Below are 17058 nucleotides of genomic sequence, written 5' to 3'. Positions count from 1 at the left end.
TAATACCTTTGCATGGAAATTATCCACTACAGGGTCCCTTTAAAGGTGAAGGTGGCTGACTCTGCTCTATCTCCTGTATGCTGTCGCTGTGAGTTGCAGCTCTAATGAGTTGCTGGTGCCGGAGCAAAAGGTGTGTTGTACTGTTGCCAATAGCAACCAACGTATAGGTTCTTGCAATCTGCAGATCTGAAGATCCATCCTGGTGGATCTGATCTGCAGATGAATGTCTGTTAGAGAGTCTGAAGCAAGCATAAATCTCGCTTCAGACCTCATAGATAGCAGGGGCACTTGTGCCCCTGCTAAACCGCCGCTATCCCGCGGCTTAATGGGGGTCCCTTCACTCCCAAATCCCCTCGTTTCAGCGGGGGAGCGCTTCCTGGTTGGGGCAAGGCTGACCGCCGCAGCCCTGCCCCACGCGTATCTCCGCCTCTCCCCCGCCCCTCTGTCTTCCTTCACTGAGAGAGGCGGGGGAGAGGCGGCGATGCGCCACTGATAGACGCAACTGGAGGCAGGGCTGCAGCCATTAGCCCTGCCTCCAGGAGCGACCAAGTCTGCGACCAAGTGTCGCAGTGGGGGGGTTGGGGGTGAAGGGACCCTCGTTTAGCGGCGCTATAGCGGCGGTTTAGCAGGGGCACACGTGCCTCTGCTAACTATGAGCTCTGAAACGAGATTTATTCTCGCTTCAGAGTCTATTTAAACAAGGTGTGTATGAGGATCTGCAGATATCAGACTATGAATGCATTTTGCAGGAACAGATCTTTTGCAGATAATGATCTTTTGAATGTGTACAGCATCTTGCAAAGATTTTTATCTGATGGGGAGTTCAGCTCAATAGAATAGACTGTGTAGAGTATGGCTCTCATACTACATGGAAGGGGGTAAAATTGGTCTGATATCTTTCATTAATCTTTCAAGTGTGTACACACCATTAGTAAGCAGTTTGCTAACTGTAGCATGGGAGATGGGTAGTTTCGTAGGGTGTTTTGCATTGAAAACTGCTGTAATGACCCAGTTACTGCGTTCACCAGACATTAACAAAATTTCTATCCGCTCCTCACGCGTTAACCTCGGCGACATGTCAATGGCTGTTAACAAAGAGAAACTTGTAAATTACTCATGAAAGAATAAAGTTAAAACCAAGCACACCATTGTTTTTCTTGTGAAATTCCCAGTAAGTGTGGTGTCACATGACCCTCTTCCTATTGAAAAAACAAAAGTTGGATTCAAAATGGCCACCATGGTCACCACCCATCTTGAAAAGTTTTCCCCCTCAAATATATCAATGTGCCACAAACAGGAAGTTAATATCACCAACCATTCCCATTTTATTAAGGCATATCCATATAAATAGCCCACCCTGTACATGGGCAACCGACAAGGCAACCAATTTCGGGTCGAATTTGGTCACATTACTCGATCGCACATGCTGCAAGATGTAGGGACGACTTCCTTGATCGGGTGCGCAGCGGTAACTGTGTGCGATATCGGGATGAGCGACTAACGCAACGAAAGCCCGGCACTGCCCCCTCCCCCCATTATAAACATCCCGCTGTGCCCAGTGAAAGTGATAAATTATCTGTCCGCAGCCTCCGTTGGCTCTACCCGCACTCAGTTCTCCATACATGCACGCCCCAGGTGGTTGCCTAGTAAAGGAGCACATGTGACCTGAGACGTCAAACATGCAGCCACATTACTAGGCAACCAAGTGGCGCGCGTGTATGAAGAACAGAGTGTGCCCGGAGCCAATGGAGGACAAGCAGAGGCCACGGATGGATAATGTATCACTTGCACTGGGCACAGGGGGACATTTAACATTAGGGGGATAGCGGCGAGGCGCAAAAAGGACTTCTGGGTAGTTCCCACACTGCTGCCTGAGTGATGTACATGTCGTACTCCATCTAAGACTTTAGCTTAGTGTGATATACTAAGAGATAAGCTTAGTGTCATATACTGTCCTGAAAGATTATGATGTTGCAAGGTGGGGAGCCAAGAATTTAAGTAAATGTGAGATGGGAAAAAATATAAACATAACTGGGGCTTCCTTCATCACCCCACCAGGCTGATCACTCCCTCGCCATCCTCTGCTGCCGCCTGGATTGTCCATAACAGGCCACCAAAAGGTCCTCCGGTCTGGGATGTTCTGTGCATGCCTGGCCGTGCACCCCCCCCCCCTCCATCACGCGCCTGTCCCCAGGAGAGTTCTGCAGAGGAGCAGAATGCTCCTGGAGTTTGGAGAGTGTGCGGCTGGACTGCACCGGAGTCAACTGGCCCCAACTGGAGGACTTTCCGGAGGCCAAGGGCCAATTGCAGACGATCCGGACAACAGAGGACGACGGCGAGGGAGAGATCTGCCTGGAGGTAATCCCGATTATGTATAGATTTTTTTTTCTCTTTTGCCCATTTCAGGTACTCTAAGCGCTACTGCCGATAACAATTTTGCTGGACGCTGAGCATGATATTGTAAGCATAATGTTGTGAAAGTATTTTGCCATGCACAGTTCTGTTTGGCCACAGAGGAGGACTCTGTGATATGCATCTAATGGACTTTCATCTTGTGGTAATCACTGATGGACTGCCGCTGTACATGTGCTGCATTTTGTGGCTTGTGGTAATCACTGATGGACTGCCACTGTGCATGTGCTGCAGTTGTGGTTTGCATCTCTAGGTAGATTCTGCCTGATTGATTATTTTCAATATGTAATTTTCAAAGAAGCCCGCAAGCTGAAAAAGTGTGGTCACATCTGGACTAAAGTGTATATTTAGCTTTGCAGTACACAGCGGGATGTGTGAAAAAACAAGGGGTGGGGAGAGTGCGCACTCAAGCGGTCATCCAATAAAATCTGCCATCTGGCTGAGTAATATTCTCACCTGGATCTGTGGCCGACTGTCCCATACGAGGTGGCCAGCAGAAAGGCTTTGTCCCACTTGGTCCCCCAGTCCGAGTGGGACAAAGCCTTCCTGCTGACCACCCCGTATGGGACAGTCAGCCACAGATCCAGGTGAAAATATTCCTTGGCCAGATGGCCATTTTTATTGGATGACACAACCTGAGTGCGCTCTCCCCCACCACCTGTTTTTTCACCCATACCCCGCATCCCACCAGTGTTGCCAACCTTTTACGTTATTTTTTACTGACAAATACCTAAAAATTTACTGACAAAAGATTTTTTGTACTGACAAAACCCCCTGCGCCGCGCGTGGGCGTGGTCACGGGTGGAGCCAAATATACATGATTTTAATATTGCTGTGAAAGGTCTGCCAGGGAAGTTTGAGCTCTGCCATAGTGTTTCCCCCCCTTCCCCCAAAATACATGTAATCTTACAGCATTTCACCAAAAATCCACGTAATCTGGCAGAGGTTCTTCCAAAATACAGATAATATGGCAGTGGTTCCCAATAAATAGATGTAATCTGGCAGCAGCGATTCCCCCAATATACACATAATCTGGCAGCAGTTCCCCAAAATACATTTAATCTGACAGCAGTGGTTCCCCAAAAATAGGTAGCCCCAGGTCTATAGGTGTCCCCAGAATAGGTGGCCAGGGGTATAGATGTCCCCAGAACAGGTAGCCAGGGGGAGAGATGTCCCCAGAACAGGTAGCCAGGGGTATATGTGCCCCGTATATGTAGGCAGGGGTACAGGGCCGGTTCTAGACTGGCACATATGAGGGGGCAGTCAAATGGGTAGGGGGCAACATGTTCGAGGAAATTTGCGGCGACTAAAGTGGGCATGGCAAGTAAATACACATAATGAGAGACAGCGTTTCACCAGTAAATGCACGTAATGACAGACAGCTTTTCACCAGTAAATGCACATAAGAGACCGCCTTTCACCAGTAAATGCACGTAATAAGAGACAGCTTTTCACCAGTAAATGCACGTAATGAGAGACAGCTTTTCACCAGTAAATGCACGTAATGAGAGACAGCTTTTCACCAGTAAATGAACATAAGAGACAGCTTTTCACCAGTAAATGCACATAAGAGACAGCATTTCACCAGCAAATGCACATAAGAGACAGCTTTTCACCAGTAAATGCACAGAACAGAACAAACAGCCAGTGTCCTCAGTATATGTAGCCAGCAGATATATGTGCCCAGTATATGTAGCCAGAGGTATATGTCCCCAGTATATGTAGGCAGGGGTATATGGGCCCAGTAGATGTAGCCAGGGTTATATGTGCCCAGTAGATGTAGCCAGGGTTATATGTGCCCAGTAGATGTAGCCAGGGTTATATGTGCCCAGTAGATGTAGCCAGAGGTATATGTGCCCAGTAGATGTAGCCAGGGTTATATGTGCCCAGTAGATGTAGCCAGAGGTATATGTGCCCAGTAGATGTAGCCAGAGGTATATGTGCCCAGTAGATGTAGCCAGAGGTATATGTGCCCAGTAGATGTAGCCAGAGGTATATGTGCCCAGTAGATGTAGCCAGGGCGTATATGTGCCCAGTAGATGTAGCCAGAGGTATATGTGCCCAGTAGATGTAGCCAGAGGTATATGTGCCCAGTAGATGTAGCCAGGGGGTATATGTGCCCAGTAGATGTAGCCAGGGGGTATATGTGCCCAGTAGATGTAGCCAGGGTTATATGTGCCCAGTAGATGTAGCCAGAGGTATATGTGCCCAGTAGATGTAGCCAGGGTTATATGTGCCCAGTAGATCCATCCTCCTGCAGTCAACTCCGGTAAAGTTCCCGACTGAGCCAGTCAGGGACTACATTACGTGTGCTGCCCTGTCCGTGCACCTCCTTAGTTGCGCTCTCATGGCTAGGAGCGTGTTGTCCCATTGTCTTGTATTACCTGTTGTATTGTTTATTCTGTTACACCCAGTATGTTATTGTACAGTGGCAGATGCTGCAGTAGATCACAGCAGCCCGGGAAAACAAAGAGGGTGGCTTACAGGGGGCTGGAGGAAGCCCAAGGTGAGTATACCTGCGGGTGTCATCTCAGCAGGCACCAGTAAAAGGAAACCTAGTGGCATAGAGTCACCGGAAGATGTATCAGGGACCCACGGCGACATGACCTGACAAGCTAGCGTTCCTTGATCCATCTTCCTACAGCACAACATGCGATGACACATGACAGGCTCAAATGAATGTTCAAACAATTCTGGAACTTTGTGCGGGAATCCTAAAGACCTGATCAGCTGCGATGGTCAGAATCGCCATGCATCACAATTCAGTTTGTTTAATCCCACACACACGTCTGAAAATTGCAATGATCGCTCGAGGTAATAAAAAAACATACAAAAAGATGCATTGTGGGTATGTGCATTTAGGGTAAATTGAAATGAAAGAGGAGAAGACAAGTAGCAGGAGGAGAGCTGACCCTGGGTCATGGCTGATCAGAGGGAGTATCTGTGCTGATAAGAAGATTCCCTTTCCCCATGATTCCTGTTTGTTTTTAGCAGCATCTCCCAGTCCAGACGCAGATACTCAGAACAGGGAACTCATACTAGTGGACAGTGAATGCCAGCAAAAACAAATCCAGGAGGAGAGCGAGACAGTTCCTGCCTGTCCTGGGGGGAGAGAGACCTGGCCTGTCATGCTTTCAGGCAGCCAGATAACAGGAGAGGAGTGTGAAGAATCAGCACAAACCTTTATGTGCTGGGAGCTGCTCAGCCTGTCACTTCTTATACTGGCTGCACTCTAGTCTGCACAGCAAACGGCTCGTGAATCCTGATTCCTGACTTGCCTCGTGTCGTTGCTGTGGTGGTAAGAGAGGGCTGGAGGTGGAGCCGGAGCCTGACTGGCAGAAACTGTAGTCTGGGAGGTACAAAGGCTGGGGATTTGAGCTGCAATTGGCTGGCTTTATGGAGGGACGAGACTGACTGTAATCTAGGTCAGCTCAGCTCCGTTTTAGCTGTGAGGCAAGGACTGGAAGCTCCGCCCCCCCGCCTGTGTAATTTTACGGATACTACTACTGCCGCAGCTACAGTTTTCACGGGCAGAGAAAATTTACATTGTATTTACGGACAATCCGTAAATTTACTGACGGTTGGCAACACTGCATCCCACTGTCTACTGCAGATTACATACTACCTAGAGTGGCACCCAAGAGAGGAGCACCATCTGACAACAACTACACAGACTTGCACAGTATTGTCAAGATTGCTCCCTCTGTCCAGCACAGGGGTTTAGGCTCCTTTCCTCTTCACTATATGTAACTTTGGTCTCTTAGACATGGGACTCAATACGGGTGCTTTGCGCCAAAGTCAACATGTTATGACAAATAGAGGAAGCACCGTAACTTCAAAGTGATTCCTATAGCAACTGCGATTTTGCTCCTGCAGTCACTGATGCAGTTGTTCACAAAATGCTGCAAGCAGCGATTCTGCATGTGGGATCACCCCCATAGAGATCCAGTGGTGTAATGTTTTGCCGATTGGTAAACACATCAAAACCACTTCCAATGGGTCCCAGGCCTTTGGGCCCTTTTTCACTACCCTGTGTTTTGCAATTCGATTCAGATTGCCAACGGATTGCAAAATTCAGGGTACTATAAAACTAATGGAAACAGCAGCGGCCATTTCCATTAGAGAAATCCGATTGCGTCACGATTTTAGCCTGAGCACAATAGTCATCCTGCCGCATTTTGTATGCGATTGAGCTTTTTCTATACTAAGTATAGTAGCTCAATCGCAATAGTGGAAATTGGATTGAAACGCGAATGCGTTTCATAGTGAACAAGAGCCCTTACAAACGCTCAATGAATATCGCACCTGACAATCAAGGATTGATCGTTAGGCCAACACTACAGGGAACAAGTGCTGATCGGGCAATCTGTTCATCTATAGGGGAGCATTGTGTACTGGTCAGTTTAGAGCACAGGTGTTGACAGTCAGTCATGACTGTGTTTAGGATGGAATTAAAAATGTGTTCTATTTGAAAAACACCACCTTTCCTCAATTCAGTCCCATAAGTAGTGTTAGTTATTGCGGAATGAATGGAAGCAGCACTGAAACTTAAAAATTGCTCGTTTTTAACCACTTGCCGACCGCCCACAGCCGATGGGCGGCAGCAAAGTGGACGCCGAAAAGGACCGCAATACGCCCATGGGCATTGTGTCCTTTCGGCATGCCGGGGGAGTGATCACATCACTGGTGACACGCGCTTCCCCCGGCAACTGGCTCCGCCCACCCACCGGCCGTTCGGAAGCGCCGGCGGGTTGTTAACCCCACGATCGCCGCTACAAAGTGTATAATACACTTTGTAATGTATACAAAGTGTATTATACAGGCTGCCTCCTGCCCTGGTGGTCCCAGTGTCCGAGGGACCACCAGGGCAGGCTGCAGCCACCCTAGTTTGCACCAAACACACTGATCCTGCCCCCCCCCCCCCTCTGATCGCCCACAGGTGCTCGGAAAAGTCAGAGATGCTTCAAAATTGGAAAATTCACCTTTTGCACCATAGTTTGTAAACGCTATAACTTTTGCCCAAACCAATAAATATACACTGAATGTTTTGTTTTTTTATCAAAGACATGTAGCACAATAAATTTGGACAAAAATTTATAAAGAAATTTTACTTTGACAAATTTTATCACAGAAATTAAAAAAAAAAAAGAAAAAATTGTGTTTTTTGATGAATATAATAAAAAGTAAAACTCGCAGCAGCAATCAAATAGCACCAAAAGAAAGCTGTATTAGTGACAAGAAAAGGAGGGAAAATTCATTTAGATAGTAGGTTGTATAACCGAGCAATAAACCGTGAAAGCTGCAGTGGTCGGAATGGAAAAAAAGGCTCTGGTCCTTAACCACTTCGCATTCAATCGTTTTCACTTTATGCATCCGAGCAATTTTCACCTCCCATTCATTAGCCTATAACTGTATCACTACTTATCACAATGAACTGATCTAGATCTTGTTCTTTCCGCCACCAATTAGGCTTTCTTTGGGGGGTACATTTTGCTAAGAGCCACTTTACTGTAAATGCAATTTAACAGGAAGAATGAGGAAAAAAAACGAAAAAAATTCATTTCTCAGTTTTCGGCCATTATAGTTTTAAAATAATACATGCCTCCATAATTAAAACCCACGTATTGTATTTGTCTATTTGTCCCGGTTAGTACACCGTTTAAATTATGTCCCTATCGCAATGTATATCGACGATATTTTATTTGGAAATAAAAGTGCATTTTTTCTGTTTTGCATCCATCCCTATTTACAAGCTTATCATTTAAAAAAAAAAAAAAAAAAATAGAAATATTTCATCTTTACTTTGGTATTTTAAAATTTTAGACCCTTAGGTAAATATTTACGTGGTTTTTTTTATTGTAATTTTTTTTTTTTATTAAACATTTCATGTGGGTATTTTTTGGAGGGTGGGATTTAAATTGTCATTTTTAAATGTAAATATATGATTATTTTTATATTTTTTTACATTTAGGTGTAGTTTTACTTTTTGGCCACAAGATGGCAGCCATGAGTTTGTTTACGTGACGTCACTCTAAGCGTAACGTAGAAGGGAAGGGAAGTGACGGGCCCGGTACCGGCGGATCCAGGAAGCAGAGGATGGCGGCGTGGGAGCGATCCAGGCTTATGGGGCTGGAAGAAGCCCCAGGTATGTAGAAAATGTTTCTATTTTAACAATGCATTCCTCTCTGGTTCCCTTTAACCAATTAACCTTCCTGGACGTAAAAGTCCAGTCACGGGTCCGCGGGGCCCGTCACTTCCGGCGGTCAATTGTCCGCATCACAGGGACTCCCTCCATACCCGTACGCATGCGGCTGCGCAGTAGGCAGCCACACACGCAACTGTATGGAGGGAGCCCACTGTGATGCGGAGAATTGGCCGCGTCCGCCGGCCGACTGGCGGTAATGACGGGACCCGGTATCGGCAGATCCAGGCAGCGGAGGACGGCGGCGTGGGAGCGATCTGTGCATATGGGGCTGGAGGAAGCCCCAGGTATGTATAAAAGCTTTTCTTGATCCTCTCTGGTTCTCTTTAAGGGGTAGAAAGACTGTGGTCCTCAAGTGGTTAAAGGAAAAAAAAAACCTTATGCTGGGAATACACCATGCGCTTTTTTTTCCAGCAGGTAGATGGTTCAATAAAGAATTTCCGACATGTCCAATCTCACGTTCGATTGTTTTACCGCTCAATTTCCCATAGAAGTGAATGGAAAAAGATAAGAAAAACGAGCAGAAGGTAAGAGAATCAAGCAGCAAAATCGATTGAGCGGAGAATCGAGCGGGAAAAAAACGCATCGTGTAGTCCTAGCATTTGAGGTGGAGTGGTTAAAAATTTATCAACATAAGCAGTTTGTCACTAGTACTGCCCCGAAGTGATCTAGGATGTTCAGATGTAGAGATTATCCACTGTTGGCTGCATGGTGGCATAGAAGATAGCACTATCACTTTGCAGCAATGGGTCTCCAGTTGTGAGGAACGAAGTTCTATAACTGGCCTCCACATGCCCATCCCCTGGTTTGCCTCCGATTTTTTTTGATTAGTAAGGATATGTTGTTATTGTTAACTAGCAGGATGGGCAGGACAGATTAGGCTGCCAGGCCAGATCTCTGCAGTTTGGATATCATGGCTAGGGAGATCAATTTAGGGCTGCTCTAAAACGGCTGCACAAATTGTCAAAGGACTTTTTGGAATTCAAACTGAATTTTATGGAGGGGATTTTTCTTATATCTCCTGGTTTCTATTTACAAACTTCATCTGGATATGTATTTAACTGAAGAGAAGATGGCCAAGCATAGTAACAGGAAACATGCAAATGGATATGGTATTGAAAAAAAACACACACACTGTATATAGTTACCAATTTTAATTATAATTGCACAATACAGAGTGACTTCTAAATATTTTACATGTATTATACATAAAATAGTGGCAGATTTGTTTTTAAAATACACATTTACAGTTTTAATTTTAGTCTAGTGTTCTGGATACAGGGGTTGTAACACTCATATTACAAAATATATAACAATACACCAACAAACTGAAAACAAAACAAAAAACAGACAAAAAGAAAACCAAACAAAAATAAGCTAAACATAAACATGTATTTAGTGCTATCGGGAACTTGCTGCTTAAGTTCTTTGCTTACTTTTTCAGTTTACTTGTAATGCAGACCTTTGTTCCACTAAATGCACAAAGTTTTCATCCAGATTTAAAGGTAATTGCCAGAAAGCTATACAAAAATATAAAAACAAGCTCACTTGTATAATAGAAAAGTGTAGTTTTGCAAAGCTCACCTCAACTTTACTGCTGCAGTCAGCAAATGAGCTGGTTAGTCTGCCAATGTCACAGCCCTCTATACGCCGCTTACTTGTCAGCCATTGTAGAATAAAATAGCTGCAACACAGTCTGGCCTTCGCCCTTCTGTTTATTAACAGCTTAATTTATCCACCATCAAACTAGCCTGATTGGGAAGGGCTTCAGCTCAATCTCACTGTTCCTTGTATATGTTCATTTTATAGGTCACCACTGGAAAACATGCTAACCCCTGCTAACTCTGAGGTCTGAAGCGAGATTTATTCTCGCTTCAGTCTCTCTTTAAGCTATGTGAAAAACAAAAACCGACATGTCTCTTACTTTCAAATGTTTATTTCAGCCACATGTTTTAGTAGCAAAACTGCTCTTAAAGGCGGCTACAGTCAACAAATCAAGTAGCAGTTCTAAAAATACATCAGCTTACTCTATTTGCACTCAAAATCTCTGGGCAACCCGATCAACAACTGAACATGAAGCTTGGCCTATCTAATATGCAAATGTTAGAAAGATTACCCAGAATGCTGTGCGTGCCCAGCATTAGAGAGTACATTAAAATAATCTCCTTGATGTCCTACAGCCATTACTAATTTTAGCTATAGCCTTCAATGTGCCATTAGAATTTACTGCAAGTCCTTTTTTACCTTTCATCCAGCAAACATTAGTCTTCTTCTGATGTCTCAGTGCAGTGTAGGTGGGTATCGTTACATACAGGCACTAGATTTTCATTATCCAAATCAATCTTTGTGAGGGAAAATCAAGTACAAGTCCTTTGGTCAGATCCTATTCAGTGGACCACTATTATGGTTCCTGCTGTGAGCTGTAGCAAGATATCTCCTGTACATTCTCCTCCCTCCCTTATCCATAGGACAGACTAGACTGATTGGCTTATCTGCATACTATTAGGGGTAACCTGTTACTGGTAGCAATCAGAAAAAATAGTTTCAGCAACAATTATCCTTGTGGGTGTATATGTTCTAGCAGGGAGTTTGCACAAGGGGAAAATAAATGATCAGAGCAGCTTATCTTTTAGACTCTCTTGATGAAGGGAATTCATGTTCTTAAGGGCTAGTTCAGATGGACGTTTGGAGGCGTCGCGTTCATTGGCGTTGCGTTCGTGGGCTTTCATGCGGTCGCGTTTTTCTTCCCCTAGGGGGACATTAGCCTTCGCGGTTAACATGTACATGTAGCTTCCAGGGGCTCCTTGAACGCCAGGGAAAAATCGGGACCCGAACGCCGCATTCGTGTAAACGAGCTTGAAAGCTTGGTACAAACGCTCCCATTCACTTGAATGGGAGCGTTTAACACCAAGCCCCGAACGCTGGCTGTAAACGCTCTGCAAGCGTCCGTCTGAACCAGCCCTTATAAAAAGTACTTGCAAAATAGTGCAAGACTGCTACCTCATCTGAATACAAAGGTATACATTTAGGCATATTACTTAAAGTGTAGTGAATCTGCTTCATTTTCAAGTGAGTCACTGAAATATTCAGATATTTTTGACTAAATGCAAGCAGAAACACATGCAGGGAAACTAAACAGTGTTCAGAAATAAGAGGGGTCAATTGTCTATTCCACCTATTACTGGTCAAAGCAGACAATGAACTCATGCATTTGGGAATGTTGTCAGTATGACAGAATCCAGTTAGCCAAGCAGAGGACTTTGGTTTGTGGAGATGTGCCTTAAAGGTGGAAGTGTGTAGAAAGTAAGGAAGAAGGATCCTACCCACATGGCTTAACACTATTGCATGATAATGGCCAGGTCATGCTCATTTTGGGCTCCTAGCAAAGCACAATTAATGGGTAGTATAGTGGAGTAGCGGTTAGCACTCTAGCCTTGCAGCACTAGATCCTCAAATTTAGTTCTCATCCTGAACAGTACCCATCAGGAATTTGTATGCACTTCCCTGTATTTGCATGGGTTTTCTCAGGGCACTCAGCTTTCCTCCTGCACCCCAAAAACACTAATAATCATGTCCCACACAAAGTGGTTTTAAACTATAGTAAGAAATAGACAAAAACCTCCACTAAAGAACAGCTATTGACATGACTATGGACTCTAATGCTGTGGAAGATGTCAGTGCTATATAAATAAATGTTCAGTGACCTTTATGTGACCACTATGAAGGAACTTTGAGGGTCCTACCTTACCATATCCCCTATTAAGCAATTGTGAACCCCACTTTCCTGATGTCTGAAGCTATTCCATTTTGATATCTATGTACTTTTGTTTTAGGTAATAGATGAATGTCAGAATGGGAGTCTGCAGAGGAAATCACTTACTGTAATGCTAGATAGACACAGATTTTCTGGCAGATTTACTGTCAGATCGATTATTTCCAACATGTGAGATCTGGTTTCCAAGCCTTTTCCGATTGGTTTCCTATTGAAGTGAAGGGAAAACAGTTGGAAATTGGAAAATGCTCGTAAATCGATCGTAAATCAGATTGGACATGTTGGAAACAATTGATCTGACAGTAAATCTACTAGAAAATCTCAGTGTGTACCTAGCATAAGACCGGTGCTGAAAGACCTGCACAAAAGGCATTTCTAGTTTTCCTATAAATACCAGCTACATGAAATATGTGGATTTTGTAAGCTTCTCCTGGGCCATATCAAACCATAGTGAAGGCCCTCAGCTAAAGAGCTAAAGAACAAAAGCAACAGTAATGACCTATACATCAGGATAAATATTTCCTTCACATGACAGCATAATGGAATGCTAAAATTGAATCTTAGGTCCAACACTGGGCAGCATAAAAATGTTGACATGGTAGGTAGAGAGGTTCATTTAAAATTGAATTTACTTTTACCTTAATGCAAGTTACTGTAAGTAGGTACTGTGTTAGGACATTTTAGCTCATCACTGCCACACAGTGCTATGCAAACACAAGAATTGAGAAAGGGTCACGTGATTACAGTTTTCATTAGCAAAGTAGAAATGATTTATATGTATTTATATTTAGGTTTATGAAAACCGGTGGGCAGGGTTATCAAAGAAGAACTGTTCTGAGTTTTGCATAAAGGGCAATTCAACTTTTATATAAAAAGGAGGGGGCGGGGGGACTATGTAACAAATCACTATATAAATTATTTTGTAACTAAAGGCCATTATAAAATAGATTTCTTTGTGAAGCTGCAATAGTAAACTTGCTGGAAATCATAGCAATGGTATGGCTTAGTGTAAAATACCCTCCAGATCACATGGATTCATAAATCTGCAGCACGCAGGAAGTACACTTTGTTTCCATAGCATCTCTCCAGCTGTGCAGGGTTTACTGCAATGACTTATTCATTCCACAGGGAGGAGTGCTCCTCACATTCATGTGCCTAGTACTATCTTTTCCACTTCAGGAAAATCAGAAAGTGATTCAAGCAGCCTTTCCACTGCAACACATGCAGAGCTCCAGAGCAGTGGCTTTGGAAGTGCCAGAGTAAAAGCAGTATGTGTACATTATACTTTGTTAAAATGCTTTTAATATACAGAGCTGATTTCATTAAGCAGGATTATTTTTGTTTAAAGTGCATCTCTACATGTCTTGCCTTACTTGCTGGGCTGCCTTCTCACAGTGGGTCAGACTGAACAGGGTCAACAAAGTACAAATGATCAATAGACCGTCCATGGTATGCTAATAATTCTGAATGCAGCAATTAATGCAAATTGTAAGCACTTCAGAATTGGGACAAACGAAAATAACAAAGAAGTAAATTTGACCAGCTGAATTCCAAGAGGTCTACAATATGGTAGATGATGATACGTGCATGCATGCTGCAACTATTGCCACATCATTGATCACCTATAATAACATAAAACCAGTAAAATATATAGAAGCATAAAAAATACGGTAGCTCACAAGCAGCTACTTTTCTATGACAAAACATTTATGGCTTAAAACAGCACAACATGTAAAACAAAAATCATTCAGAGGGTTAAATTCAGTATCTACAGCAAACTTGACAGTCAGGTACAAGGAAACTTTTCTGACTGCTAACACTGTGGAAAGACACATGATCAGCTGAGAAGCTACTAGAAACATTAAGCGAGGAAGGCGCAGAGCATTTACCTCAGGTAGTAGAAGCAAAGAGATTTCTTATCTACAAATATCCAGGGAATGCCTCCAGGTATTAATATAAGAAGCACTTTTATTGCAAGCAGTAATCACATTAACGCTGTATATAGTGTAGTACAGACCTTTGTTTTTAGATGACTAATTTGAGTTTTTTGTGTTTTTTTTTAGGGCTAGTTCACAGTACTCAGTTGCATTGCAAAATAATTCTGCATGCCAACTCACTGCCTGAACAATTCTATGGGCCTGTTCACTCATTGCGTTGTTCTAACTTGCTGCATGCAGGCTTTGCATTAAAATCTATGTCCAGTCTCCATTGCAGTTCACATTCATTATAACCTGTGCGTTATACAATTAACCACCGTGAACGTAGCCTTAAGTTAAAAAGTATCAAAACCAATCTTGGTGTAAAACGCACAAAATAAATGTATGAGTTTCATTCTTTTATTAGGAACAGACCACAAGACAAACACCAAATTCTAAAAAAACTAGTAAGGAAAAATTGGTATGTAAACAATTTGCAATATGTCTTAAGAATACATCCAGCCAATTTAAGGCTAAGTGATGGTGTGGTGGAGTGCAAAATATAATACTACTATATTTCCTTATTATCCATATAAAGGGTGTATCAAATGTGCATTAAAAAAAAATTGGAAGTGCAGTTTGTACTCTTGTACAGCCAACCAACATAGGGATGTCTCTCCACTGTAACATGTCTCCTGAAACTAGGCTCTAAGTCAGTCAGGCCTGGGGAGTGAAAGGGAACCCTAAGGCAGATGAAAATTGAGGTTGCCATCTTCATTCTCTTATAAAAAATGCCAGTTGCCTGGTTGTCCTAGTTAGTTTAAGGGTTGGTTTTCAATTCAGGTGCGGCTCCCATTCCGATGCGCATCCGCAACCAGAATCGCTAAGCCGTGTCATGCATGGCTATAGGGATTTGGCTGCAGAAATCTGCAACATGCCAGCCAGATTTGCACTGCAGTGCGATCTGGACTGCAAGTCACTGAAGAGATAGGCAGTTTTCTTGTGCAGCTCACATGCGGGGAAAGTCAGTATATAGTGGAAACGAGTCCTTATGCTTTAGGTTTTGAGTCACACACCTGCAAAAAATATCATGCAGCCTATAGAGTCCAAGCCTCTGATCCACTTGCTCATTATAAAGCCTGGTACACACTTTCAATTATGATTGGCCAAATACTACTTCCGTGTAGTATATGGGTCAACAGATATTGAATACTATGAGCAGATTGTGTAGGTAAACCCTCATACTACATGGAGGTGGTAAAATTGCTCAATGATTGGCCAATCATAATTGAAAAAGTGTATACTTGGCATAAGCCAGTAACTTAAAGCAGAGTTCCCCAACCCTGTCCTCAAGGCCCATCGACAGTGCATGTTTTGTAGGAAACCACAAACATTCACAGGTGAGGCAACTAGTGTCTTACCAGAGCTAATTAACTACCTCTGTAGATTTCTATGCAGTGTTGGTGGGCCCTGAGGACAGGGTTGGGGAACACTGACTTAAAGTATTAGCGGCAGAGCAGCAGCACAGGATGTCGCCTGACATTGTTTAATTAGATAATTAAATTGGCAGCCTCCATATTCCTCATGTCAGATTCCCTGGAAGTGTCCCTACTTGAATGTAGAGATCAAGCCAGTGTACACATCTGCATGAGGACAGCATGTGGTAAAAGCTCACGTGCATGAGGAATGTAGGCAAAGTATATTTATATGTTCAGTTTCCAAATTTTGTGTGCACAGACCCAAACCCTTTAATTTAAAAAAAAAAAAAAAAAAACTACACTTCAAGTTTACTTGAAACAAGGAACAACAATCATAACTACAGCATGCCCAATGTTATAAACAGGCTTTGAAAATACTGCTGGGAAGTGTCTGTACTACTGGGGTGTAAACATTTATGTGGGTATTTGTGTGCAGGTCTAGATACTGAGAGCACCTCTGGTTCGCAAGGGGACTATGTAAACAAATTAGCTCTGACAGGGTTTCTCTTCTGGCCAATTGACAAGCCTGTAAAGCTAAATTAAAAAAAATTGACAGCTGAAAGTCAATGAAGGTCAACCACAGCTCATGGTCAAATGCTCACTTTTTCCAAGTATACACAAATGTTTTGTTATATATAACTCCCAAATATTCCCCTGTAAGCTTAGGCAGCTTTGATAAATAGAAGGCCTACACATAACAGACCTTGATTCAGAAAAGTCTGGCAAGGCGTTTTGGCACAGGATGTGGCTTTTAGGTGCTCTATTAACTTACTAACTCCAGGTGGAGGGTACCACCTACTGTCTATAAGAGCCAGGACCACCAGCAACTAAACTGAGAAAAAGAAAAAGGGGTTTTGCCCTATACTTATACTTTACCTCACCCAAAAAGTACTTCAACTCCTATTCACCCTTTAATTGCCCCTATCATGGTGTGCTATTCATTAGATCCTTGGTCAGACATCCTGAATCTCTGTCATGCAGAATGAGTAGCCTGCTGTCTGTAAACAAAGATAGCCATCTAATGGCTAGAGTTCATGCCACCAAGAATTCCTGACTGCAAGATAATGAATTGTAATCAAATGAACTGTTGCACACAGATAACAGGGGTAATTCTAGTCAGGAAATATAGCAGGGAAGGCTATATTCAAAGTAATGGATTAGTACTGTACCCCTATTCTTTAAACCATGCTGGTAGTATAAAACATGATATAAACTGTATGCAAAGAATGATTTACATCTATTTTCATGTTAGAACAGTGATCCCCATATGAGCTGAGC

At 43.3% G+C, this 17058-nt stretch overlaps 1 protein-coding gene across 1 annotated transcript in view; it reads right to left on the bottom strand.

The window, feature by feature from the left end:
• Nucleotides 1-5709, bottom strand: part of RBBP5 (RB binding protein 5, histone lysine methyltransferase complex subunit) — a 157367-nt gene extending 151658 nt beyond the window's left edge. Inside the window, exon 1 of the mRNA XM_068269589.1 lies at nucleotides 5594-5709. The gene's annotated coding sequence lies outside the window, so the exon portion shown is untranslated. The remainder of the gene's footprint in view (nucleotides 1-5593) is intronic.
• Nucleotides 5710-17058: the final 11349 nt, after the last annotated feature.

The sequence above is a fragment of the Hyperolius riggenbachi genome, chromosome 2 (genome assembly GCF_040937935.1).
Source record: "Hyperolius riggenbachi isolate aHypRig1 chromosome 2, aHypRig1.pri, whole genome shotgun sequence".
NCBI lineage: Eukaryota > Metazoa > Chordata > Amphibia > Anura > Hyperoliidae > Hyperolius > Hyperolius riggenbachi.
This window is presented reverse-complemented; position numbering and strand designations above follow the sequence as displayed.